Here is a 27,101-nt window from a genome sequence, read left to right on the forward strand (position 1 = left end):
TAAATATACATTTGTTACTGGTTGTAAAGAATGGACCCATCAAAGACAACCCCTATGGTAGCCTTTATTTCAAACTGGGGTCTGCTCTCAGAACTCTCCCACATAAAAAAATGTAAAAACTGGCAACAACAGCTCACAACACAAGAACCTGATTCACACTGCTCCTCCTGATCAGCTCACTGCTATATATGTTTTCTGTTCATTTCAGTTTAACTATTTATGCCAGATATGGTGAGACTACAACATGCTGTGCTTCCACAGTGTGTAGTGGCATTTTTTGCAGGTCTCCAGTAACCACCTAGCATGAGTTAATTCCTGTCTTTTCTAGAGCTGTGATATAGTTTTGCTGATTTAGGTGCAATTATTTTCAAATTACACATATGGCAATTGAGGGAAATGCAGTATTACTGAGTGGGTAGTGTAGACGTCCCAGTGCTTTTTTTCTTTGCAGTAGGTGTTTGTTTATTGAACATCATCATTTGATTTAGAATGGATTATCACACAACTCTATAAGCATGGTCATCAGCATCATGGTTTTCTTCCTGCCATTTTTCACCTGGGAGAGATTTGCAATATATAATAAAAGAGCTCCAAAACCAAAACGCATGAAAAAGCAACGACAATTACAACACTGTAAATCATTTTTCATTCCTCCTCTTGGTCACAAAATGTAGTTACAATTGAATTTAAGTGTAATGCACATATTATTCTCACAGTATTTTGCATGTGCATCAAGTCTCTCACCTATAGGTCCTACTGCTCTTTAGAAGTTTAAATTTATGCCTGCAGGCTCCCTACGATAGACAGCTATGAGAACTAGATTCTATGACTACTGTTGCACCAGGACACATAAAAAAAAGGTACTATACTTGAAACGGTTTTCCCTGTTTGAAGAGAATTCATACATTTCAGACAATGCACTGAACAACCCCTCACTTCCATCTGGCGTCTCTGACAGATTGCGTGGAATTCATGCTCCTAAACTTGGGGTGATCAAAGCAGGCTGAAAGTAACTGAAAAAAGTGATTAATTTACCTAGGCTACGCTGAGCTCTGGCTGGGTATCCTGATCGGGAGGAAGGCAGGACAATAATTATGCCAATTAAGCTGATATAAGAATTGAGATCCCAAAAATTTCTAAGAAAATGTATTTAACAAGTCGCAATGATAATGATGAAACACATTGCACTAAAACGGCCAGTCCGTTTCTCAGAGATTTCTAGAATACCCAAGACTCTGATGAATCTTAGTAATTTAATTAGCAACAGTCTGATGTAAGTGACATGGGAAGGATTAAAAAGCTTTCTTGATTTCTAAGAGTAGACTGGAACATCACTTGGAAAAATGACTCTTTGATAATTTTTACCCTGCTGATAATTTTAGTTTACTACATATATTTTTAATCCGCATGATTCAGTTCTCTGTTTCCTCATTAATTTTACACCTGTTGTCATGAACTGTAGCTGGCTAACCTGGCTGTTTGATACCACTGTGAGCAAGAAGAGAATGAGGTTTTCAGATTTCAACTGAAAGACAGAGGGATAAAAGAAAATACACAAACAACTAATCAAAAACATCTTGAACAGAAATGTTGAAGTATCTTACACAGAGGATCCATTATGTTACAGAATTACTGTACATTACATAGATTGCATAAATGACTCTTATATTTTGTTTTATTGACATGGTAAATTATCAGTCTTGCTCACTGTAATACAGACTTTTAAATTATCTGTTCAGATTTATCAGCACAGCTAGATTTATTACACACACGTAGACACCTGTTTTTATAAAACAGACCTACTGTGCCAGAACGACAATACTGGAATCCTCTGGCTTTCATCCAAGAGGAAAGGCATTGAAAACTGCTCTGAACCTCCCTAAGAAGTCTTCAGTTTTATAATGAAGAGATCATCAACCAAAGCAAAGGACATTTTAACATCTGCTAATCCTCACATTAAAAAGGCTAAGGAAAAATATTATGTTTCGATCATTTGAAAGACAAGTGAATACCAAGGCAATTTCTTATTGACTGATACATTTGCTGCCTATCTGGTACCCTTTTCAAGGAATATTTAATCTTATAATGTTGGAAAAAGTTAAACACACAAGGTTGAAAAAAAAACCACCACTAACAACAACAACAACACACCAAGATACTAGTATGAGTTTAAATGACAGAATGACTTCACTCTGCTCCCTGCTTACACCTTCCCAGCAATCTCTTCAGGGATTACCTCCCACAGGAGATACCCTTATACAGCCATGTCCAGAGCCCAAATGGGACACATTCAGTGACATCTCAAGTATCACTGCACATCGGTGTATCGGCAGCTGACCCAAGATATCAGTTACACTCCAAAACACAAGACTGCAACCAGTCAAAAGTACTCCTTTGTTAGGACTCTAATGGGAATATTTAAAGAAAGTAACCTCTGGGGTATTCCACACACACTGCACCACTAGATAAATGGACATTTCCAAAAGGTTTTTGTAACTCTGCCTACCAAGATACCTGTCTTTACTTGTGCACTTTTTGGTACTGCAGTAAATGGACTGGCCAGTATCAGTCCAAGTACAACAGATTAGTAAAACAAATCAAGACTAAAATTTCAAAAAGATAATCCACTTGACGGATTTCAAGGTCTGCAGTTCTGAAGGTCAGCTACTCCAGCTCTACAGCCAAGCTCTCACACTACACCAAAAACTCCTTATGAAATTTCCAGTTGATTAAGAAGTATTTATACATACAAAAAACTTAGTAATGTTGTCTCCTGACAAAACTAGTTGGAACAGCGTCTCTTCATGTTTATAGTTTTGTTTTAATATTTCACAAGTGTGGTACAGAAGTATAGTACCATCACTTGTTCAAAGCCAGTTGTCCAGATAGGGGTATATAGGGAAGTGTAGAGTTGTTATTGTGTGGTGTAAAGGCACACAATAACAATTGCACTCCTCTGTAGAAGTTCATGAACTTCTACAGAGGAGTGCAATTGTTAGGTTCACGAGTGTGGAAATACATTTCCATTCCAACTAAGCAAGAAGATTTATTTTATCTAGTGCTAAGTGGAATAACGGACAAATTCTATCTCAGGGCAAGACTGATTTCCAGAGGTGTTAAGAACAAACATCAATAGATGAGTATTTTGATGTCCCTGTGTACAGAAGATATAACCCCATATACAGGGGAAAACAGGAAGGAAGAGAAGATGCTCTTGAGGTATGGTTATTGCAGGACTTTAACACAAAAAAGAGAGAAAGGAAAGAATACACCTTTGGGTACTGCTAAAAGCATGCTTATAGTTGTGAACCAAGGAAGTTCTTTTAGAAGTATACAAAAAGGATTTTAGTGGTAGTGGTTTTGTGCCTTTATTTATTTATTTACATTCCACATTAAGAAAAAAGTCTCTCTTTCATGAATATGTTAAGAAACAAATTTTGGTACAAATAAACTAACTACCATATAGAATAAGATGATGATTGTTACCTGTCAGTTATTGAATGTTCTACAGATAACAATGACTTATCTCTAGTAGTGATATGCTTCAGCCTTAGGCAAACTGAGATTTCTTTTTTAAAGTGCTCACAGAGGAAAGAGTTACCACACTTGTCTAGATAAATATTTCAAAGTTCAGTCAAGAGGTTTACTTTAATTTTAGACTTCATTTTGTCCTTTACTTTTAGGGCTAGTTTATCTTATTTTCCTGCTTATTCTTCCCTATTAAAGCTCTGCGTTTAAGTTTTGTATACTTTTCTGTATGGAATTAAAAAAGAAAAAGCACTTTATGACAGTGAAAGAGAAATACAAAATACATAGACTGCTTTGGAGAGCTGCAGTGAAAGAATGAAATAGTAGCGTTACTAATAAAATCAACAACTAATAACCACATGTTTAAGGATTATCATTATCTGGTCGTGCTTGAGCTAACAAGCAGAATAACAAACAATTTCATTTTTGAATGGCACTGTCAAACAATTTTAAGAGAGTATTTTCATGTGACCATCCTCCTTAAGAGTTTTGTGGAAACTGGAAATGGGAGGATTTTATTTTCAACATTTCTGCTCCTGCTGTGAACATGCAGTAACTGTGTTAGTGGTCCTGCTGAAAAGAGTTAACATCTGGTATTTGCTGTAAAATTGCAATTACAAATACAATAGAATTATCTGGACTTCTCAAAAGAGAAGAAGAAATAAGACAACTGAAACTTGATATTTAGCAACTCCAAGGAGATCATTTCCTAGCTCTACACTTACAGCTTACAGGTATCATCAGAGTCACAATATTATTATTACTCATTTTGCACTTTTACGAACAGAACGCTAAGGGTCAAAAATCTGTACTGCCAACTCCCAACACATTTTGTGGCATTGATAATGCTCATCAACAACACTGAATTCTTACAGCTTCTTCAAGCATAGCACAGAGATCATACCTATTAAACTAGGTAACTAAGTTCTGATCACAACAGCAAAGGTTTGAAATGTCTTCATAGAAATTATTTCTCCTGAAAAACTGCATTTTTTTTTTCTTTTTAGAAAAAATGCCATATCAAGGAGTACACTAAGAACAGAATCCTGTAGTTTAGTATATACATATTTTTCCTTTCATTCATAAATGAATCTTTTGTGCTAAATAACAAAATAGCACTATATTAACCTGCATTACTCAGTTCATTTACTAAAGCCTGTTCAGCTAGTTGTAGTGCGCTGAATCTACCTCTTTGTGGCCATCCAGGAGCCATGCACAACCTTGACAAATCGACATGGTGAATTTGCTCCCCAAAATACTAAGAAATCAGCATGAAGCACCATGTTTCTACCAACATCTGAGAAACTTCACATAGTCATAGCCAGGTCAAAAACACTCATGGTCCAAATCTAGATGAAAGTCTGCAATTTAAATAGCCCTGACCTAGATGTGAAAAGATAGTAATCCATAACCACTAACCTCATAACTTTTTAGGGCAAACTATATTAAAAAGTCCCATTCCAATTTAATCTCATTTTTAAGTGAATGATTCTCAAAGTTTATTGCTGTTTCAGTATACTCAATTTGATTATCTCTGTGATGACAGTGGAAGCATTTTTGTGAGTTGCAATCTGAATGCTTTTGGAGATCACCAAATCTCACAGTATGCACATTAAAAAAAAAAAAAACAACAAAACAAAACACAATTTTTATATTTGATGTCAAGAGTAACAGTGGTCTATCACTTATTACAGGATGCAAAAAATGTAATAACTATAGATGGGAATTTGTGAAGTGTAATACAGAACTACAATATATACAAGCAAGCAGCCTTCAGATCATTGTATATTTTTACTAAGATTATGAAATTGCTTGTACAAGTGCAGATCGCATAACATAGTATTACTTTACTGATGTATAATTTGGATGCTGCACATTCAAAAGAAATGTCATAACGCCTCACACAATCCAGAAGTGGAAACACTTTATTCTTCCTGTCAAACAATTAGCTGCTTCTTTCTTTTATCACTGAAAGTGAGTGCATGAATATTAAGATAACTTGGAACAAAATGACCTGGAAATCAGATTTGTATTTGGGCTGAAAATTCATAGCTAAAACCAGATAACCTAAACAATCTTTTCCTTTGGAATATATTAAGAAATATTTAATTGGAGGAAAAAAAAAATAGTACAGAGCTCCTGCAACGTCTGCAGAGTTTATTTTGAGCCTTGTTCACCTTACACAGAACAGAATGGTTTCAAACAAAAACATATGGAAACCTCTGAGTTCCAAGGGTAAAATCTGGCAACAAAGAACTAAAAACAAAAGGACGGTTTCAGCTGCAGACGTGCTTTTCAGGAACGGAGTTTGCTCTGTGTTTTCCTTACAAGCTGCTGACGCCCTCCACAAGAAACATGATTATTTCAGCCTTCTGCTGCAGCAAGTGGTGCTTACTCCCCAGGGAAAGGGGAGCATTGCATCCAGACATCGTCACCAACCTGATGGACAACCTGGTCTCCTCACTGGGCAGCCAGGAGAGCTGCCACAAAATCGTGTGCCAGCTTGTGCCCGGGAGGAATGGATGCCCTGTCAGGTTCTGCCTACAATACAGAAAGATCAGATGGGGGGCTCCCCTCAAGGGAAAGGTCTGGGGCTCACCTTGCTGTGCTTGCAGCTGGACTGATGGTTTGTACAGGGGACAAATCCCAACTGCATGGATGTAGAAAGCATTACCAGAGCTTGAAACAAACCAGTCATGGTTGTGCTGCAAAGAGTAACCACATTCCAGCAGGAGATAACCACCTCGAAACATAGGGACTTGAGAGCATTTATTTCATGGAAACAAGCATCAGTTTATTTAAAAAAAAAAAAAAGTTAGAAGTAAATGTTGAAATTTAAACCAAATCTTAAAAAAAAATGCTGCTTTCTTTTCCTTCCATCCTTAAGCAAAATTATGTGCACATAAAGGACCACCACTACCAAGAGAAAACGACTCCTGGATGGTCATGAATAATGAAATGCTCTTAGCAGGATTTACCCAGATTTACCCTGTTCTAATCAGCAGAGAGAGTAAGGAAAAAAACCCTGCACACAAACAAAATGCTAAAAACAAAACAAAAAACAGTCTCAGGAACAATAGGAAGCAGTATCATCTCAATGAAAGTCATGATTAAAGCTTTTAATTCAACTATGAACCTTCCCAATTATTTCCAGCACTGAGTAACATCCTGAATTTAGCAGCACTGACCTTCACTTTTTGTTCCCTGCTGCAATGCTGTTTCCTAGCAGAGGAGCAATCTGCAAATCGGAAGTGTAATACATATGCAATGCAGACTTAAAACAAAGGGCCATTGTCACATCGAGGAGCCTACCATGAATAATCTCGTCACCGCAATCATGAACGGCCTGACTCACAAAGCATCTGAAGCAACGTTTTAGGCTACAATCCCTTGCTTACACACAAAGCACACCTGCTTATTTTACCCAGCAAATTGGTGCTTAACACTACGTGGTTTTATGAAGAGAAACCCTGAACTGAACAGAACTGAAGAGTTAAATGGAATTTAATTCTTCAATTTAATTCTTCCATATTTATATGCTTAAATATGTAATGCCCAGCTTGATGGCCAGCACATGTGGGTCACCTGCACCCACCGTGGCACACTGACGGCACCCAGCAGATCTCATACCATGGGATTCTCATGAGCATCAAGGGCACAAACATCCAGTTAGAGAAACAGTTCACGGAAATGGGGGAAAAGGTGGGAAAAAAGGACTCAGACTGCACTCATCATAAACAACAACACAACTGAGGTAAACTGCAGAACTCAGCAGCACTGTAGCCACCAGCCAGCTACAGCCACGCAAACAGGAGCCCAGAAAATCATGAAGTAACTATCTTAAAAAAAAAATGAAACCTAAAAGAATACAGAAATGCTTCTTAGGAAGGTAAATGAAGATTCGCTATGAACATATTCCCAAGCTGAATGCACATTTTGTCTTGAAACAGAGGGAGGGTTCTGAAAAAACATTCTGCAGATGTGAGACTGCTTTTATGAAACTTAATTTGTAAAAGAAACACCCTGTGTCGTGTTTTTAAATATTACTGAGACAGAAGTATGGTTTGATGATATATTTGCATGTTTTATAGTAAAAAAAATAAAATAAAAATAACATGCTAACTGGCTATTTAGTGTGACATTACCTTCAAATGACTAAATAAGGTTTGGTTTGTTTGTAAGTCTCAGGCTGTAGGACTGTTCAGCTTCACTGACTGTACTTAAAATTAAGGTCTAATAAAAGTAGTGGGAAAGTCCTATTAATTTCCTAATTCAGTCCAATAAACGGTAGGACATAAGGTGTTTATTAAAATTATTTATCAATTTACCTTATTCATTATCCTAGTTAAAGAAAGGACTTACTGTAAGTTACAAATTTTTATATCTGCACTTAAAAGAAGCATTGAAACGTTCAGGCTTGCATACCGTACCCTTCATTAACAAACTGATTGGACCTGTTTTGATTGCCAAACTCAGCAGCACTTCTGCTTCAGGACCCCCGGTCACCCAGCCTGGTGCCCTGCTACTGCAGCCAGCCACATCTTGCAGCACTTCTTTCTCTGATTTCAGACTCCGTTATCTCTGGGACCCTTTCTGATAACAATTGGAATTATTATCTCCTAGTTTTCTTCCTTAATAAACTTCAGATCAGTTTGCAGATCCTCCTATGCCAAAGTTGGACTTAGTCAGCAAAAAGAAGTGTTTTGTTTTTTTTTTCCCCTCCTCCTCCTTCTCTTGTGTCTCACTGCAGCAGGGAAGGTTGGAAAAGACAGGAGGAGGAAGGGGAAAATAAACTTCAGTGCACAAATACATACACATTTATACATACATACATGCATGTGTATATATATGAACATGTATTTGTGTGTATACAGCGTACCTAAAAATAGGTTTACAAATATGGGGTGTATATATAATTAGAAATGAAAGCTGGAATCTTGAATCCACAGTCCGCTGCTTTGGCTCCAAGTTTTGCTCCTGTTTACATGAGGCCATTTTGGAGCAATGCAGCATATACTGAAGCTCACTGGCAAAAACAAATCCAACAGCTGTGATTTGATTCAGTATGTTGGGCACATCCAAGAAAGTCTCTTTAAAATGCTCTCGGTAACACCTGATGTGCATGAAGTGCTCACCATACTGCAGAATTCAGTGCCACAGAGCAAGGGAAAAGAGGCATAAAAACCATCCTATATTCATAATTGTACATAGTGGGAGGATCACATTTAGAGTACCAGAAGTATTCAATATGTTAACTTTAAAACTGTTTCATTTTTTTTTTCAGAGATGGCAAGTAGATTAAAAGAGTATTCATTTGAAGCTAAGGTACTGCAACTCCATGGGCAGATATCCCCCAGCATAAGATTGCCCTGTTGTAGTTAAAAATCAATCTGTTGCAAAAGAGGATCACATTAAACCAAAATAAGCCACTCTTAATGCAGTACAAGACTGTCAGCATATTCCTTCAAAATTCCACAGGTATTTTGGAACGGCACAGACCAACCACAGATAAATAAAAAGAAAGAACAATTCCCAACTATATAATTTGTATCTATTTTTTTTCATTCCCCTTCAATAATAAAGTACTCTCCTTTTAATACCATGGAGTTCTAGCAATTCGACTTCCATTTTACAAATAACAGGGATGTTTCTGTGTAGTAATAATCCCTGTGGAAGTATTAGCAGATTATCATTCTACTTATGTGTAAGTTTAAAAACGAAAATTTTGAAGAGCTGTGGCAGTTTTGACTAACGTTTCTTTATGTTATGCTACAAAGAAGATCTACAGTACATGCATAACACCCAAACAAAATTGCTGGCAATGTCTTAAATACCAATAAACTGGAAAAAGTTCCCAAACTAAAATTAAAAAAAAAAAAGATACATATCAAGTTATGATGAGATTCCTTAACCCAAGTCATTAGCTGTGTTAAGATTTGCAGCATATTACGGGTATTAAGTAGAACAGAGTTTTATTTAAGTGTAAAAGTTTGGGACTTGCCTCATATGACCTTCCTGGCCCGCTGCCAAGGCTCCGCTCTTGCTGACATTTAATCTGAACATAATCCCCGAAATCTCTGTGCCATTGCTGGGCTGCATGGGAATGATTCCCTGACAACATACACGGAGTTGTACTGTAAATTTTGTTTTCAGCTCATGGCCCTTTCCTTCCAGCTATTGCAGAGTATTTTTCTGAATATAATAATTTATGTCCTTAATATTTTTATACAGTATCAAAAAGGAAAACAAAGCCAATACTTCTTATTTCAGTTGTTTTTCTACTGATGTCTACCATATTTTTTAAGAGAACAAACTCCAGAAAACAAATAAAATTCGGAAGCTGATGAAAACCCTGGGCAATGAGCTGAAGTGGCTCAAGCAAGCCCATCAACTCCAAACAGGAGCAAGACCACACTGCAGCAGAGGAATGAGGGCTCCAGCTGGGGGTACTTGCACTTGACTGCGGTCTTCTGAATGAGAAACTGCCTTTACAAAAAAGCATACGCTTAAAGAGCTTTTTCTTATTTAAAGATGCCTCTGATCTCTGAAGCCAACTGCCTTTTTGTCATGAGCACTGTGAAAAATCACTGTCCACCATTTCCACATCTGTGATTTTTGGCACTTGTGCAAGGGTAGGGACTGAAAAACTGCTGTTTGAACAACACTAATGAAACTGAGGCACCACAGTAATTTGTCCTGCAGGGAAGTGTAGAAAAGCCCCGAAATCATTGCAAAAAGATGAGTATGAATCTCTCGTTGTCTTCTATGTGCTCAGGGCTTCACCAACCATTTGTCCCCTTTATTCAGGAAGGAGCCAGGTAAGCAAAGCAGCGCTGACTTTAATCTTGTTACAGCAGGTACTAAAGGAGGAGGTCATACAGCAACACGAGCTTTGGTATGGCATGGGGAGACCTACCCATTGACCTGGATACTGACTTCAGCAACAGTTTAAGTGTCATTATAGTTCGTGTGAGCTGGCACTGGCCTGTCTGCATGTGCCGTGGTCCAGTTTCTGCCTGCAGGAGAGACTGGCTCTTGCTGAGATTTCTTATTCCTGGAGTGCTCCAAAGCACTCATAAAGACTTTAAAGGGTTATTACCTCTAATACTGATCTCTTTACCTATGTAAACAACACATAGCCTGCTTCAAAGGTACTGTTTTGGGTTGAGATGCAGGGGACCTTTCAGTTCTAAAGAAAACTAAGCTCAAGAAGAAAAATAGGAGCTACTCCCCCAGTGCTCCATTTCCTACGGCTGAGCAGCTTGATCCAACCAACAGCCACTTAAGTCAATGGGAAGCTGTGAGTATTTGGTTTAGGCCACGTAAGAGAGTGAAATTGAGAAACGTGTTTTTACCGGGCCTTCAGCCAGGTACACTGCCACCACTAATGAGTGGCTGCTATAATGAGACCTTCTGAAGAGTCATACAGGAGATACGGATCAACGAAAACAATGTAAAACCCCCGTCCCCATCTCAAAGACAGGGAAAAAAAAAAAAAGAAACTCACTGCATCTCTGTCATGAATATGTTTAGATGTTCGGGTGCCAGCCTACTACCAAAGGAATTCACTGATAGGGAAGGGCAAGGTTTGTTTGCAACACTGTCCTCCCCCGGGAGACACATTTCACGGCTGCCAGCCAAAACCTCCCGAAGCCCCGCGGGGCAGCAGTTGCACTGGAGCTGCCCAATCACGCCCTGCCACTGCAGCCAGATTCGCCTATTTTTGCAGCTGGCACCACCAAGGGCTACAGAAACTTGTAGTCAGCACAATCCCTTCCAGATTGACTTTTCATCTCTTCAGCTAATAAATACTGAGAGCAGAACATAAACTGGCAACAACTGCAAATGTGGTTTATATATACCTGGCTCTGCATCTCTCTGAAGCTCTTCCTTTTCATTTCTGCATGACTGTTGCCATTGTGGCTTCAAATAAAGCGCTCACCTGACCATCGTTTCACCTAGCACTGACACAACAAAATCCCTTTTGCTCAGCATCTCTAATCCCCACAATAGCAGCACTGGACAGAAAGCACCATGACAAGGAAGAGCTATACTGGTTCATCCAGTGACTCAGCAGGGGTTCTTACAACACTGCTCCAGAGGCACCAAAAACCAGCTCAGGAGCTTAAATCTTGATACTAAATACATGTTCACTGTGGAGCCAATCCTGTAATTTTTCTGGACAACAGCCTACAGCAACTAGTGATGTGCATTCTAGTAGCATGCCATGTACTACTAATGAAAACTCATTTTCAACACTGACTGAGGGAGACCTTGCTTTTAATAACTTCTGCATTTCCAGCTAACAACTGAGACAGCAGAAAACAAAGAAAGAGAGCAACACAGGACTGTAACAAGTATCACATGTAAAGGTATAGCCTACACAAGCAATTTTTGGAAGAACATGCTCAGCCAAAGCATCTGCAGCGCTGCGGTCTTCACAGACTGGCAATCCCACAGAGACAAGTAAACACCACCTATTTTCCCATACAGCGTTCCCGTCCAAACCTGAAGAATGAACCTATGGGTGTGAGGTTCAAAAAGATCCATGTGTGCAAACAAACGTATGATCTGTATGTGCAATTAACTGCGTCCCTGTGTGATAAGTAAACACATGCATACCACAGCAGTAATTATTTATCTTAGTTGCTGCTGTGGGCCTGTGACAACACCGGCTTTGTGAGCCACTGCTGTATCTCTGCCTGCAAGTTAGCTGCATTATGGAGGACCACACTCCGGAAAACTCACCCAAGCTTGACACAAAGTTTGAGTTGTGCCCCTGTTCTAACTCTTATTCAAAGAGAAAAGATGTTGGTGCTACGTAAGCGGTGCTGTAAGCCTCAGCAGATGGCCCACGGGGAGGAGGAGGAGGCGGCTGCTCGACGCTGCTGCTGCTAACAGCGTTAGCTGTGCAGTTAGGAAGCAGAAGCTTGCATTGCAGCATCCTCCTCAAACACTAAGCCTGAGAGAGACTGGTCTAGTACAAAACAGGCACCAGGATCCAGATGTTCAGCGGATCCAGCCAGCTCAACGCTATATGCCTAAACTCCTTTGCCCTCCAAAGCATAGTTACCTTTTCAGTAAGGCCTTCCTTAGCTTCCTTCTCCCCCCCTCACACCATAGGTTTCATCTGGGAATGTCCTAGTTGGCCAAAACCTTGTCATGGGGTGTGCTAGAAATTGAACAATATGGGCAATCATAATGTAAAACTCAAACACAAGCCCTGGCCCTGCTGATTTTCCAATGCAGACAAAGCCCTCACGCAGCAAAGTGGAAGCGGAGCCTCTCAAGCCCATGGCTGCAGTTAAACACAAACACCAGAAACAGTGCAGTGCAGCAGGGACAAAGGCCGGGACTCCAAATTTTAGTTCCACAGCCACAAGAAGATCATATTAATACCAGAAGAAAGCGGGAAGCACAAATAACTTCTAAACACAAAGTCAAATGTTTCTCTGAAAATAAAGAAGCCAGAAGATGAGTGCTACAATAGATATCAGGGCGCTGGCAAAGGAGAAGTGTGAAGTGGATGCTTTCCAGCATTCAGTTTAGGAAGACAAACATTGTTTCACAAATTCACTGTAGCCCTGCTTATGTTCCAAGCTCCTTAATTCATGCCAAAGGGCTTGGACTTTCTGAACATCCTGTTCTGTTTCCTCCACCACTAGTCTGAGTCCTCTGTGCTTAATGTCTTTATTTCAGAGCCCCATTTTCTATCATTTTATTCCAGACTCCTCACTTCGTAGGCTTTGTATTTTACCTCTGGGTAAGAGTGAAGACAAGCAGATTAATGAGAAGTCTGAGCAGCACATTAAGCTATACCTATTTTAAGAGCCTTCTACAGTAAGCATCCCAAGGCGCTGTATAAAAATAAAACTACACAAATCGCATTTTAAACTAACAAAAAGCTTGCAGATGCTGGCATGCCTTGAAGCATAAATATAAAGATCAATGATTAAATGATTCTATGATTCCCCAACATCTAGGAGCCACATGAAACCAGACCATTTTACCTGTCATTACTAGGATGCATTAGCAAGCTGCTCAGATGTAAAGCTGAAGCATCTTTATGACAGCATACTGGCAGGAAAAACACTCCCCCCGTGACAAGGAAAGGAAAAGAGCTTTAGTCCACGAGCAGCAGCTGGCTGTTTCAGGGATTTCCTAATTGACTAAAGGCAATGCATCCTGGACATCTCAAGCACAGCTGCAGAACACACTCCTGCTCCTTCCCTTGCCTCCCTACACACGCAAGGAATCCAAGCTGCGAGTGGTCTCATGGGGTAACTACAGTAGCACAGACTCAGGCAGAGACAGGAATGTCATCTCTCATCCTAATGACTTTTAGCTCCCAGATCCCTGATCTTGGGGCTCCACAAACACCACGAGAAACCCAAGCAAAGACCTTGGCACCACTGTGCTCCAGGGTCCTCAAATGACCCTCTTTGGGATCATTCCAGGGTGGATCCTGACTCCCGGTTATCAGGCTGAACACACTGTTCTCTGGTGAACATCGCTTCGGTGTGAAGCTGCCATGCAATTACTTCATCTTGCCCTGCTAGAGCTAGTTCTTAAACAGGTGGGCCAGTTGTATCTCTGAGGTTCAGCAGCAGATGTGTTGGTCAGCCTGCTGCCTGCAGGTTATGCCAAATCCCAATACTTCTTAAGGATGGGCAGCTGCTGTTTCAAGGGCTGTAAACACAATGGAGAGCTACTAGCAGGTTTTCAAACTTTTCTTTCCAGCCTTAAATCGCATTTTCTCTTCACTTTCTCCTCCCTTTCTCTTGCTTGTCATGAGGATGCCATGGTGACCATGTTCCCACCCACTTGGGAAGGTACTGAAGCGTGAGTAGGGATGCACAATTATGGAACAAGGCAACCTCAGTGCAAACTGTGATGCTTAAAGCAGCTGGTCCTCGATGAGACTTACCTTTCTTCAACCTGAACAGACAGCTTAGGAGAAAAGAACCAAGTGATGCATTAGCTGTCCCTTCAGGCAAGTAATGATGGAAGATCAGCTTGGGCCTGCAAACCCTACCTACCAAACAGCAGTGTGGTTAATGCTAGATTGAACCCTGCTTTAAAATTATGTATATATTATTGCACAAAAAGAAGAGGAAAAAGAAGTAACAACACAAGCGGTAAGCAGACAGCAGGTCGCAGTTGTAACAAGATAAAGCCCACAAACCAACAAAACTTTAACTGTTTCAGATTACTTCGTGTGCAGCTGAGGTGATCTCCAGAATTCATGGAATTCCAACCAAAAAAATAAATAATGTGGTGGCTGCCAACGCAGTGAAATTTGTGTAGACTATTGACTTTAACAAGTCAACTAAAACCATAGCTATAAACATATGTGAGGGAATAGCATCAACATAAGAAGAAACAGAGATCTTGAACAATGCTGGAATCACATCCTGAAACTAACTCAAGAATATGTATGTGAAATCAACCAAACAGAAAAAGCTGAGATGAAACGTGCTTCGCTTTACACTGATGCTTTAGTAAAGAAGGACAGACAAGATTTCAAACTCTCACTGCTCAGGCAAGGAACACTTTCCACACTCACCATCTGGCTTTAAAATTACTTGGATTCCAGAGTGGCCTTCTAATCGCCAACAGGAAAACTGAGAAACTATTTTAAGTAAGCATCACTAAAAATAAAATGGGAGACTCAATGAAAGGAAAAAGAAAGTGGTCAGTGATAAATACAGTATGGAGATTTCACTATTTATATTTTAAAGGCTATTTATATTTGAAAGCTTTCCCTTTGAAACACTGACAGGCAGGCTTCCACATTCATCAGTCTGGTATTCATTCAACTATATGGTATTTATAGAAACGTGTAAAGGCCAACAGAAACAGAAAAGACATTCAAATTAATTTCCATCACAATTTGGGGTTATTATTATCACCTCACATTCAAGTTCAGCCATATATAAACAAAACTTTTCACAACATTACACTGATGGATGTTTTGAATGCTGTCCATGAAATTCTGCTCCAGTAACACACCACAGCATGAAAAATCTAATGCAACAGTTTGATACAGTCAGACATGACTTACATTGCCCAGAGATAAGCTGTTTCAGATAACCTTGCTGTGTGGGCTTGATTTCCCAAAATAGTTGAACACCTGATGTCATTCAGGACACCACCAGCACAGCACCTGTGATGGCAAGACCATGATGAGCTTGTACAAAACCGACTCACTGCAGAGCAAATCTAAATGGCAGAGCTGAAGCAGAAAGGATCTGTGAGAGCAGGATACGTGGTGAGAGGATGATGATATGCTGGAGGAGAACCACTGAAATATCCTGCACAGTCTGTTCCAAAGATGTTGTATTTGGCTCTTCAGAAGCTCCAATATTTGAAGAGAAAAGTGCAACTTCTCTTGTGTATCCCTGAAGTTCCTCAGAAAACACTGCCCGTGCTTCTGGTTAAGAACAGATCCCATTTAGAAAATGCCAACAGAGGCGTATGCTTCTCTAGAAACGTGGATGATCTAACTTAGTTTCAGAATCAACTGACTGCTTTCTGCTAGAACAGAAAATTGTTATTCTTAAGTTTGTAAATGTGTCAGCACTGTTCAGGTTAATTAACTAGCTTTCCTCTCTAGCACTTCCTTCCCTGATGTACTTATTAATTCTGGCTTAGCATGTCTCAGTTTTCACTTTGCTTGTCTATTCTGCTACAACACAGGCTCTCAGAAATGCTCTTCTTTCTGCACCTGTTCCAGTGTTAAGTTTTCTTAAGCTATATGAAGTGCAGCACAAGAAATTTCATTTTGTACATTACTCTACAATCACTACAAAACTTCCACACCTCCACTGTCTTCACCTTACCCCTGTTCCATCCTAGATATATATTTACCTTCTTATGGGGCCACATTACTTACCTGCTTCAGTCTGGAGCTTCCCCTTGTTTTGATACATTTCAAATATATTTTAAAAGTATTTTCTCCACTTTTAAATGTCAAGGCTATTTAGTCCAGCCAACTTAACTACCTATAAATCTCACCAACTTGTATCCTTAATTTCACGACTTGTTCTTCTGTAGGAAAGAGCCTTTTTTATGGACCTACTTTTGCTTATGATTGTATTAACATATACAAAAACAAATTCATACTTCATCCAAGCTTATATTCTCTAACTAGCTCTTCTATAATGCCCTCATGCTAAATTAAGAGGAAATCTGAGAGAGCATTTCCATATCTCAGTTCAGTAACCTTTTTAATAAATCCTATTTACTGGCTGTCACAACTTGCACCCACAACAGTCAGTGTCCTAAGTTTCCAAAAATTGCATCTACTGAAGGGAACCATTTACTTCTATATTTCTGCAGAAAAAATAAACATGCCCAAGACTGCTGAGGCCAACTGGCACAGAAAGGTGCCATGCTATTAAATTCTCTCACCCTTCAGAGCAGGGCAGTTGCTTCCAAACTACTGTCCTATCCAGAATAATCCCCAGATAACTTTCAAACTATACTGGGAATAGTTCAGGTGAATTCCTGCAGATATAAGCCAATACTATGCCAGGAACAGATAACAGTAGGTACAATCAATTTTCAGGTCCCGGGAATGCTTCGTAGCACTATTTAATTTACCAGTACAGACATGGCTGTTGTATGATATTAATATGATGTATGATAAATGTAGATATTAAGAGGTTATGACCTTAAGTTCTTCATAACTGTTTGTAGATACTCGTTTGCTTGTCATTCTCTCACTTTTCTTCTTAGGGATCAAAATAATTGTACTGATAACACAACAGCCACAGCTTTTAGGAGAGCTTTTCTCTGGCTTGGCACATTAATCTTTGTTCTGTTCCAACAGGGATGCTGAGATCTTTGTCTCAAGATTCTTCTTCAGGACCTTTTTGGCTTTATGTCAATATGGTATTTCTTTGTCCTAGAAAAGAAAACATTGCTCTTTCCTCTAGCTGTGTTCTGCTGACAGATCTTTCTCTCCACCTAAAGAAAGGGAGTGTTCAGACACAGACATCTGTCTATTCCTCATACTGTTAGGGATTCCAGATCTTCATGTTGTTTTCTTCTGTTTGTTTTCTGTTTTTTTGTTTATTTTGTTTGTTCTCCCAAGCTGCAGCCCAACCATCTTTTAATTACTCTCCCCCTAGCTCCTTAATACTTGCACCTCCTCAGCTTCAAGTCTCTAGTCATCTCCATCTTGACATCCTTTTTTTTTCTGGTGCCACTCTTCTGCTTTGCTGTCATGTCTTTCAGCCTTTTTCTCCCAAGTTCTCCATGATAACAAGTCTGTCTTTCACATGATTTCCCAACAGCCAACTAGTGTATGTCTTTACACTGTGGTTATAGCCGCATGCATCCACAGTCATCTTCCTCAAGGACCCCTTCCCTCCAACTGCTATTTTTAAATACAGTTGTGCATTCAGACTACCTTGACTGCTTCTCCTCTTCTCTCATGCCTTCAGCTCCCTGTTTCTAACTGCATCTAGACTACGTGGATATCCTCTCCCCTGAGTTCTGTCAGGTGACATTTCTATGTAAAAATAGATCCTAACAGGTACCACCAAAGAAAGAAAATCTCCTTCTGTTCCTGCATCCAGTCTCAGTGTCTTCTCTGCTATGCTTCATTCGCTGCTGCATCATTGCACATCCTGCCTTGTCTCTGCCTTCAAGGAAAAAGAAATAGCCCAGAAAAAAACCATACAAACTCTAAATTTTCATTAAGCACTGGCTGCTTCCTCTGGCCACTGACTTTCTAAACTTTTGGCCACCTCTGAAAGGCAGTCATCTGCCCAGCCTAAACTAAGCTTACTTAGGTGAAAGGTTTTGGTTGTGACCAAAGGCGGAGAACATCTTCCATTTCCTTTAGCTACAAGAAGTTTAATCCACTGACAACTGCAAATAGTTCCCAAAAACAGCAGGAAAAATTATGTATATAGAAGTGAAAGGAAGATAATGCAGTGTAATTACCATGTAGGGAAGGAGTTCTTGAATGTGAAGCTTTGCTACAGCTTAAGGAAAAATTGATCCCTCCTCAATGGAAAAAAATGAAAGAAGTAATAGTAGGAATTTCATGTCAGAGGTCAACAAAGTTTGAGTAATTTTCATTTTCTGCTAAGAGGACAGGTAATAAGAGGTATCTTCTCATGCCTGTGCAATACAACAGAAGTTAACATGAACCTCTGATACAGACCATACTCACTGGGATCTTCTGCAAAATCAGAAATGATTGCAAAAGCATGTGGCTAAAAGCAAAATGTACTCTAAGAACTTAACAAGGATATCTTTTGCATATCAAAGTATCGACTACAATCCTTTATCATTCCTGTCAAAGTGTGAAACCACATTACAGAGTGGATCATATAATCTGAACTGTCCTGTATTGGTCTTTTCCCTTGAAACAATATAAATTTTATAGAACTAGTAAGATTTTCAAAGGACAAGTGGATGTGAAAGAACAAACTACAAAGCAGAGTATCATCTCTTGAGAACCTTATGACTATATAATAAAAATAGACAAAACTCTGGTTTGAAAATTGTGTTTACCAGCTTCACTTTCAGTGCATATCCACATGTGCACAAAAAGACAGAGAATGAAATGCAGGAAAGCCTCATGCCCATAGCACTTTGGTTCATCTCCAGAACTTAAAATCCAGCAATGCTGCTAAATAAATACGACACACTGAGACACAAACAGAAAGAGTGTGCTGATTGCTTTTATGTAAACAAGCATCTAGGCATCAAATTTAATTGTCAGTAACTGGAAAGATTTTAAGAGACACAAATGGACAAGTTCAAAAGATTTTTGAGGCTGGCCTAAATCATCTAATTGTTCCTGTAAATCCAGAGCTCCTGAAAGTTATGAAATCTCCTTCACTGTTGTTACACATTTTGGAACATGTATCCACTATAAACACCATACTAATTATAATTAATTACATTAATTTTCTCTCACAGTTTTTGCAACTACTTTCCTAAAACGAAGCAAGCGAGGAATACATCCACACACCCACCTCTGCAAGGTCAGCACACCACAGTGTTATACTCTGGCCTACTGGCCTCAGCAGACCTCTGCCTGAAGCTGATTTAGACTATCAATGAAAATGAGATTGAAGAGCTTTTTTTTTTTCTTCCTTTGAATCATCATAAAACTACCAGGAAAGCTGAAGCTGCTAGACATTTCTTGCCAGGAAACCTCCCTGAGACTTGAGCAATGTATTAGCAGTCAGGCTGGAGGTACAGCTCAGTCTTACACTTCCCCCGACTGCTCTGGCCTTGCCTCAACAGCTGGAGAAAACCTATTAACACCTTTCCAGCACGTCAAATTTATCAGTGACCTCTACTACAAAGTACAATGTGGAGACTGATCCACAGATCCTGGAAAAAATAAAAAATAAAAGGAATATTTCATATATTTTAGTTGGTTTTAAATTAGTCATTCTTTCCCTTAATGATGCAGACCAAGGTACAGTCCCTGCCTCTGCCCAATGTTACAATGAATATTTTTTGGACAAAGATATTGCTAATATATTTCTAAAAAAAAAAAAAAAAGTATATCAGAGTGAAAGCCTAAATCATCAATTCCAAGTTGATATTAAATTTGTGGAGACAAATCAAAGTGTAAGCCTTTCCCAATTCCTTCTAAAACTTCAGAAACCATTCTCTGAATTCCCAGTATGTCTTTGGCTCTCTAGACTAATACCTTGCCAGAGGTGCTATTTAATTGTTTATGTGTCATCTAACCAGAGGTGGAAGTTGAAATTCAATAAATAAATATGCAAATACCTGCAAGTGATTTGTACTTGCAAAATATAATCCAAATGTTTATTGCCGTCCTATTTAATAAGTTCCCAGCAGACATTTTTCTAGCTACAGACTAAATGCCAATAGGATCTGATTTCCTAAGAACCAACAGTGAACAACAGATAAACTTGTGTAAAGAAGTTCCTGAACAAGATTCCACAGATAAATCCTTTTGTTATGAAAAAATATTTGCAGAATTATACTTAGCAGGGAAGTATATATGAGTACTCAGCTACCTGCCACACATCTACATCAAGGAAAAGTATTTTTCCCACCAGTGGAAGAATTTAACTGTGTGGAATACAGGAAAAAGAAAAAAAAAATCCATTGTGAAAAGGCTCTTTCACCATTCCAGTCAAAGTGTATGTTTCAAAATACGTCAGCTGGACAAACAGAAAACACAAAAACAAAAGATGATTAAAGGTAGTGTATCTTCACCTAGCAATTGGTAACTATGTGTTCCAGCAAGAGAAAACACTGGGAAAGCTACTGGAGGAGTTTTCCTTTGGCTCAGGGAACAGATGAGCAAGAGTTCTCCTAAGGCACTGCTTACAAAGCCAAAAGCTGTTAAATTCAGTGGCGGCTGAAGCAAGTTACAACACAGTCTGCTCCAGCCTATGTGGACAGAGCCAAGCTGCAGTATAATAACATTTAGGGGAAAGAGAGAAGGAGGGAGGGAGAAAACATACCTTACGATTTTATCCAAAGTCTGAACTAGACTCACGGAGCTGTCTCAACCAAGTCAGACAACAGAGGTGAAGCAGGCTTTCTGCTCAGACCCGGCTTGCCTCTAACACCACAGATTTCAGTTACATTTTCTAGTATTTATTCAATAGAGTTTACAATTCCAAATGAATAGGGACACTTTCTTTGGAAAACTATGCCACTTACCGTCCCTGGGGAAGGCTTTTCCAGTCCAATGAAACTCCTCTCTCCTGACATGCATTCTTTCTCAGTTAATCTAATTTTTCCTATATGACAGTTTACCGTCCCAAGCAGCTCTTACTGGTGCTTTTTGATTAAACCACTCCTCCAGCACTGCTTTCTCCATGCCATTCTTCTACAGGAAATCTCTCTCACAATCTGTCCTTGCACATTTCTTCATGTTCATGGTTCATTTTCCTCTTTCTCATCAGAATTTCACTTCAAACACATAAAATGATGCATAAAGACTAGGAGAAAGTTTGAAAATCCCTTAAAGTGAAAAACCTGCTGGAATTGAGAACAGCAGCAAAGGACTGTTTTCTGGTCAGCTGTGCAGCTCTATCTCATTACAGAAGCATGAGTGTAAAATAACTCCTATTTGTGTAATTTCCACTTAATTAAAGAATTAGCCTGAGCAAACTCTACCGGCATTCAAAGGAAGACAGAAAGAGTTAAGAGGATCTCAAAGGCTTTGACACAACGAGTAAAATGCCATGTCAGTCAGAACCAAGTTTTAGGATTCCATAAAAATAACAAATCAGCACAAGTTCTGTTTAAATTTTCATTCAAGGAAGCAGGGAATAATAACATTCAAACAGAACTATGAATGTTAACACATTTTACATCAGGCTCTTGTTTAACTTTCACATCCTCCTATATGTGAAAGCTCTACCTTTCAACAACTTTCAGAAATGTAGAATATAGAGTATAAGCATGCAGAATGGGAACCACCAGGGTGAGCCTGCTATTTTCCCACTGAGGAGAGGTTGTTGAGAGAAGTTAGCACTCGCTGCCATTTTTACTTACCTTTTCTGCCAGCTAAGCTAGAGCTCTTCCCATAAATCCCAGTAACTTCCAATCAGTTGATTTTACAGTTTTGCCAGAAAAATACGACTTCCCATATCTCAAGAAATTATGTGGTAAAGAACATCTGCATTGTGGCTACTTATTAGGAAATCTTGATGGGCTAGTAGTGGCACTGTATGTTAAAGTGGCTCTACAATGAATTTTTTATTACCCTGCCTGCATTTTCAATTTACAAACCCACTCTGAACTGTCAGGAATAAGGCACCCTGCATCTGCCCAGGTGAGGGGTGAGACTAACATTGTGTATGGTTACTGTGCTAGCATAAAGGAAGCCAGAAGTGTCAGACTTGTCACAACTCAATAGGATTTTCTCTCAGTACTACAGATCTACTGTAACTAAAGGACTAATAAATGTTTTAACCTGACCTCCTCTTAGCAAAAATTCGGTACTTCTTTTCTGTTGTGACAGATGGATGTGGCAGAGAACATCCTCCTTGGTTTCTGGGTGACCTCCACGTACACGTGCTAACTTTCTACGGCGTGCACATGCACTTCAAGTGCTAGTTCAGAAAGTACAATTTCCCTCCCTCAAATTTTATTATTTTACCCTTCCTTCTGCTGTTTTTTTCCTGTGCTTATTAAATCAAAGAAGGGATGATTGGTTTCTAAATTAATTTGCTAAAGGGCAGTGAAAGATTCTGATGGCCAGAAGGATGGGAATAAGCTTCTAACAGATCAGAAGGGAGGGAGAGCATTAATGGACAGATGTGTCTGGAAAGTTTCCTTAAATGCAAACATGACAACTGCCTCAAGCCTGATTCATTACAAATACAGGCCTGCCCGTCATGTTACAGGGGAAGAGCTCGTACTGTTTCTTGAGTATACTGCAGCCTACCTTTTCACAGACGAAGGGAAAATTGCAGAAGGAGCCTGTCAGCAGCTCATGTTTATAGGAAAAATACAGTGGACTCTGTTCAGTCCTTGCTCCCTCTGCAAACAAAATAATCCCAGTAAAAAAAATACAAAACCAAAAAACAGGAGGAAAAATAAATTTACATCCTTGTCTCCCATTCTCCTGTCTGAAGATGTTGGGAGCTTTCATAGGAAGCCATCTCCAATGCCTGCACCAGCACCCAGAGCTCTTTGGGGAACAGCTCAGACCAGAAGCACTCCCTATGCACGACATCCTACAAGTGGGGCCTCTGAATTAAGAGCCCAGGATACCACAAGAGATTCACTGTGGACCCTCCACTTTCAGGAGTGGGGTTGGCATTGGGAACCTGCTTTGTAACTGGCAAGAACAGCGTTTGAGACTGTATTTATGTTTGGGATTTTTGCAGTGCAATTTTAACTGACCTAATTCATCTCACTACCCAAATCAATCAAGCAGGCTTGCTTGCTTGCAATTTGGTTTACATTATCTTCTGGGGTTCTTCCCCTTTCCACACACACACACACCCTTTTTTTTTTTTTTTGGAGGTGGGAGTCCTTTTTAACCTCAAGATAAATTGTTTTTTGTCAGTAACAGAATTAGCCATCCACCTTGGCTGGTTGCACCTCCAGTTCTCTTTCAGAAACCCTAGGATCCGTATGCATTTTACTTTGAACTTCCTGATAGACTGCATTTGCACTTACTTCAGTAAAAAGTTAGAACTTTTACATCTCTCACTGCCTTAGGGAACCAAAAATATTAGCTCTGATTAAATATTTATTTTGCAGAAACATGAAATATATCATGCTACAGAAAATTATTTTGAATGATACCTCTTCAGCAAGGCTGTGACTTACGGCTTTTCCTCTTACTCAGTTACACATTCAGTCAAACTACAGCTGGGCCAAGAAAACTCTGTTTTGTTTTGGCAAGGCATCAGACGGTATCTTCTGGTTTGCCAACACAGGCAGAATCTTGTCTAGCTGTGGGATGCTCTTGGATTTACTACCTATTACCGAAACTATTAAGAAGCACCGAGAGGTTCCGGCCCCTTTTACGTATTCTTAGTCAAATTTCATTAGTTTGCAGGCTCTCAATTTGCACCCAAGAATACAGCAGGCTTTTCTCACCTCTCAGGGAAAATTTAATAGCAGACTGTTAAGTCTCATGTTACTAAGGCTTCATTACTTTTACAAGATTTGCTAAATAATTAAAATGCACTTGTCAAATAAGTGATTAGAGAACACTTTGTGCTGCAGCATATGTTTTTACTGTCTGTTTACCTCGACTGACAAAATTAAATAATTCACATTAAGTCTCCCACACAACAGTGCGAACAACTGAGACCCTAAAGTTGCAGAGGGGCAAGGCTGGAGGACTCAAAGGGACATGTATCTATAGGATGTAATTAAAGGAAGAGCACTGGATTAAAGCCGCAGACGAGGAAATTGAAACTACAGAGCCAAAGCTTGCTCCAAAGAATGAAGATGACCTAAAGCAGATTTAGCCAACACCATTTAGATTGGCAGCAGCTTCTAAGCAAGCCTTCTATGGAGTCTCAGACCCTAAAAGCGGGAGAAATGCAGGGAGTGGGTAGGTACATGCTGCTTAGAGAGAACAGGACTAATGATTTTCAGCCCAACATTGATTTTTTCAACCTTATGTTATAAATCATCTGGCTGTAACTAGCTGCACATTTGAATTGATATTTCAGAGAACAGGCCACATTCTCACACACCTTTACAGTAATACATATTTTTCATCAGAAGGCTTTGACTAGTACTAGCAGCAGCATACAATACTCTGAAATACCCTGTAATAACCAGGATCCCTCTTGAATAAAAGAAGGGGGCTACTACTGTGTAAAATGACAAAGGGAGAAAAATTGGATGAGCAGCCCAGCCTTCCACCAGGTCCAGGTCCAGGAGAGAAGACTATTTCCGTAGTGCCAAAAAACACCAAATTTCTGACACAGTGCTTGCTCTCCTACCTGCCCCTCTTCTCCACAACACAGGCAGGTTTTAGGAGCCCACTGCGGTCAGTGGGATGACCCTCACAGCCAGAAGAAGCAGATGTATCCAAACCAACAGCAGGCTGCCTCCCCTGCTGATGGGAGTTTATCTATTTGGCCAGCCCGTCAGTTTTTCAGAAGCAATCTTCTAAAGGCTGCCACAACGGGACCCATGTCCGTCCTCCCAGGGCTGTACCAAGCTGCAGGACGTGGTGCCCTGGGATTTTAACATCATCGTGGTGTTCAGGTTGGACTCAGTCAATGAGCACGCACACGCACAGTCTGCTATTTTTCAAATGCACTCGTCACCAAAAGCCACGTCTCCATTAAGCAGGAGGGAACGTTCCCGATGCTCTCGTTCCCTCACGGCATCCAAATTTCCCTGAATCAACACTTTTTGTGGCGTTACGCAACAGCGAGCGGAGCACGCTTAACTCTGATCTGAGCAGACACTGCCAACACAGTGTAAGCACCAGGGCACTTCTTCACACTGAGCCGTGCTCTAACACAGCATGGGGATTAAAAATAAAAGGGGTACGTTTATTTCCTGGAAGGGAACAGGCAGCTCCCCAGACAAAATCGTAGCTTCTTGTACAGGGGTTGTTAAGTAAACAAAGTACAGGACACGAGATTCAATAGCTTTTAAATGCAGTAAAGCTAAGCTTCTAATGGAAGCACCATTCTTCAAAATAAATACAAAAATCTGGGCTAGCATTACATGGGAAACGAGCCAAAGAAAGTCCCCAGACCTCAGCACAGCTCCTCCTTTTTGTCGTCTGGAATGCTTTCACAGTACTGCCTGAACCAAAAGAAATGCCACGAAAGCTCTCAATGATACCCAAAATTAATTTTGCAGCCTCATGTATCACTGTCTAGTAGAGGAATTTCTTCTGTGTTGTGGGAGACTTTTCTGTTATATTAAATGACTTAGCCATGAGCTTTCACACAGAAGAGAACAGCAGCGATTTGATGGCTCAAATACATTTATTAACAGAGATAGCAATTTTCTTCCCATGGCACAACCTCCTCCCCTCCTTTTCATAACTGAGGTGGCCAGTAAGAGTGACTCTGTGGTACCAAAGACATGTGAATAAAGGCATCCTGAAGTTTGTTTTGAAATGCTCTCCGCAGCCAGTATTTTGGCTAGCAGGAATTTGTGAAAACCATAGGTGTGTAATGTATTTTCAAGGCAGATTGTGCATAAAAAACCATTAGACTAAAAAATCACAACTGTTACTTCACAGCAATCAGCCAAATATGTTTGAGTCCTGACTAATCAAAGCTTTCTCTCCTTTCTACCTCACCACAGCTGCAAATCCCTTACCTATCAGCAAGGGTAATTCACTTTTTCATCCTTTTCCATCCTCTCATCCTCCCTAATCTTTCCCTTTTCCTTGAAAGTCTGTGAAAGCAGGTGTAGCCTCCATGTGCAGCGTCACAGATTTACTTATCTCATCCACATTGCTTTGGATTATCAAGCATAATGGTATTTCTCTTATCTGTTTTTGCTCTTCTTTTGTTTTAGTGTAGTACTTTTTCTAATTGTAGTTTAAACTGCAGGTGCCAAAGTCAACCTCTATCAAACAGGGACACCACAAGTAGCAGGAAGATGATGTTTCAGGTCTTTGTACTCATCACCCCAGCGCAGTCCTAAGTCAAGTGTACCACCACAGGCACCTGTGTGCCAGCACTGCATCAGACTGCCCTGACTGCCATCGTAGTTAAGAGGGGATGCCAATGTCCTGTCCTACAGACACATGTAAAATATATATGTGGGTTATTGGGTTATTCCTGAAAGGAAGAGCAGCAGGGATGGTCAGAGGACAGGAACAAGCCAGGTACAGGCTGCCCATCACCTGCTGCCATCACGTGCACTAGGACACAAAATTTTCTGCTGTGCCTGGGCTCTCCATCAAATCACCCTGGAGAGCTCTAGCTTTTGAAGGTTTAACAGAACAGCTTTTTTGCAGGTTTTTAAGCAGAGTCAGAATGACACGAAAACGCTCCTGAACTATTTTTTACACACACATATGGCAAACATAACTTTCAGTTATTACTTCTGTCCTATTACTGCAGAGTTACATCTACAATCTGTAATAGACGCTGTGCTAT

At 39.9% G+C, this 27,101-nt stretch overlaps 1 protein-coding gene across 16 annotated transcripts in view; it reads right to left on the reverse strand.

Annotated features, from left to right (window-relative positions):
• Positions 1 to 27,101, reverse strand: part of THRB (thyroid hormone receptor beta) — a 167,771-nt gene that overhangs the window by 94,150 nt on the left and 46,520 nt on the right. For 5 of the 16 annotated variants that reach the window (XM_068674394.1, XM_068674371.1, XM_068674387.1 and 2 more), the window contains one exon: positions 15,593 to 15,694. The exons of the other annotated variants lie outside the window; for them this stretch is intronic. The gene's annotated coding sequence lies outside the window, so the exon portion shown is untranslated. The remainder of the gene's footprint in view (positions 1 to 15,592; positions 15,695 to 27,101) is intronic. 16 annotated transcript variants of the gene reach the window in all.

The sequence above is a fragment of the Anas acuta genome, chromosome 2, assembly GCF_963932015.1.
Source record: "Anas acuta chromosome 2, bAnaAcu1.1, whole genome shotgun sequence".
NCBI classification, from domain to species: Eukaryota; Metazoa; Chordata; class Aves; order Anseriformes; family Anatidae; genus Anas; species Anas acuta.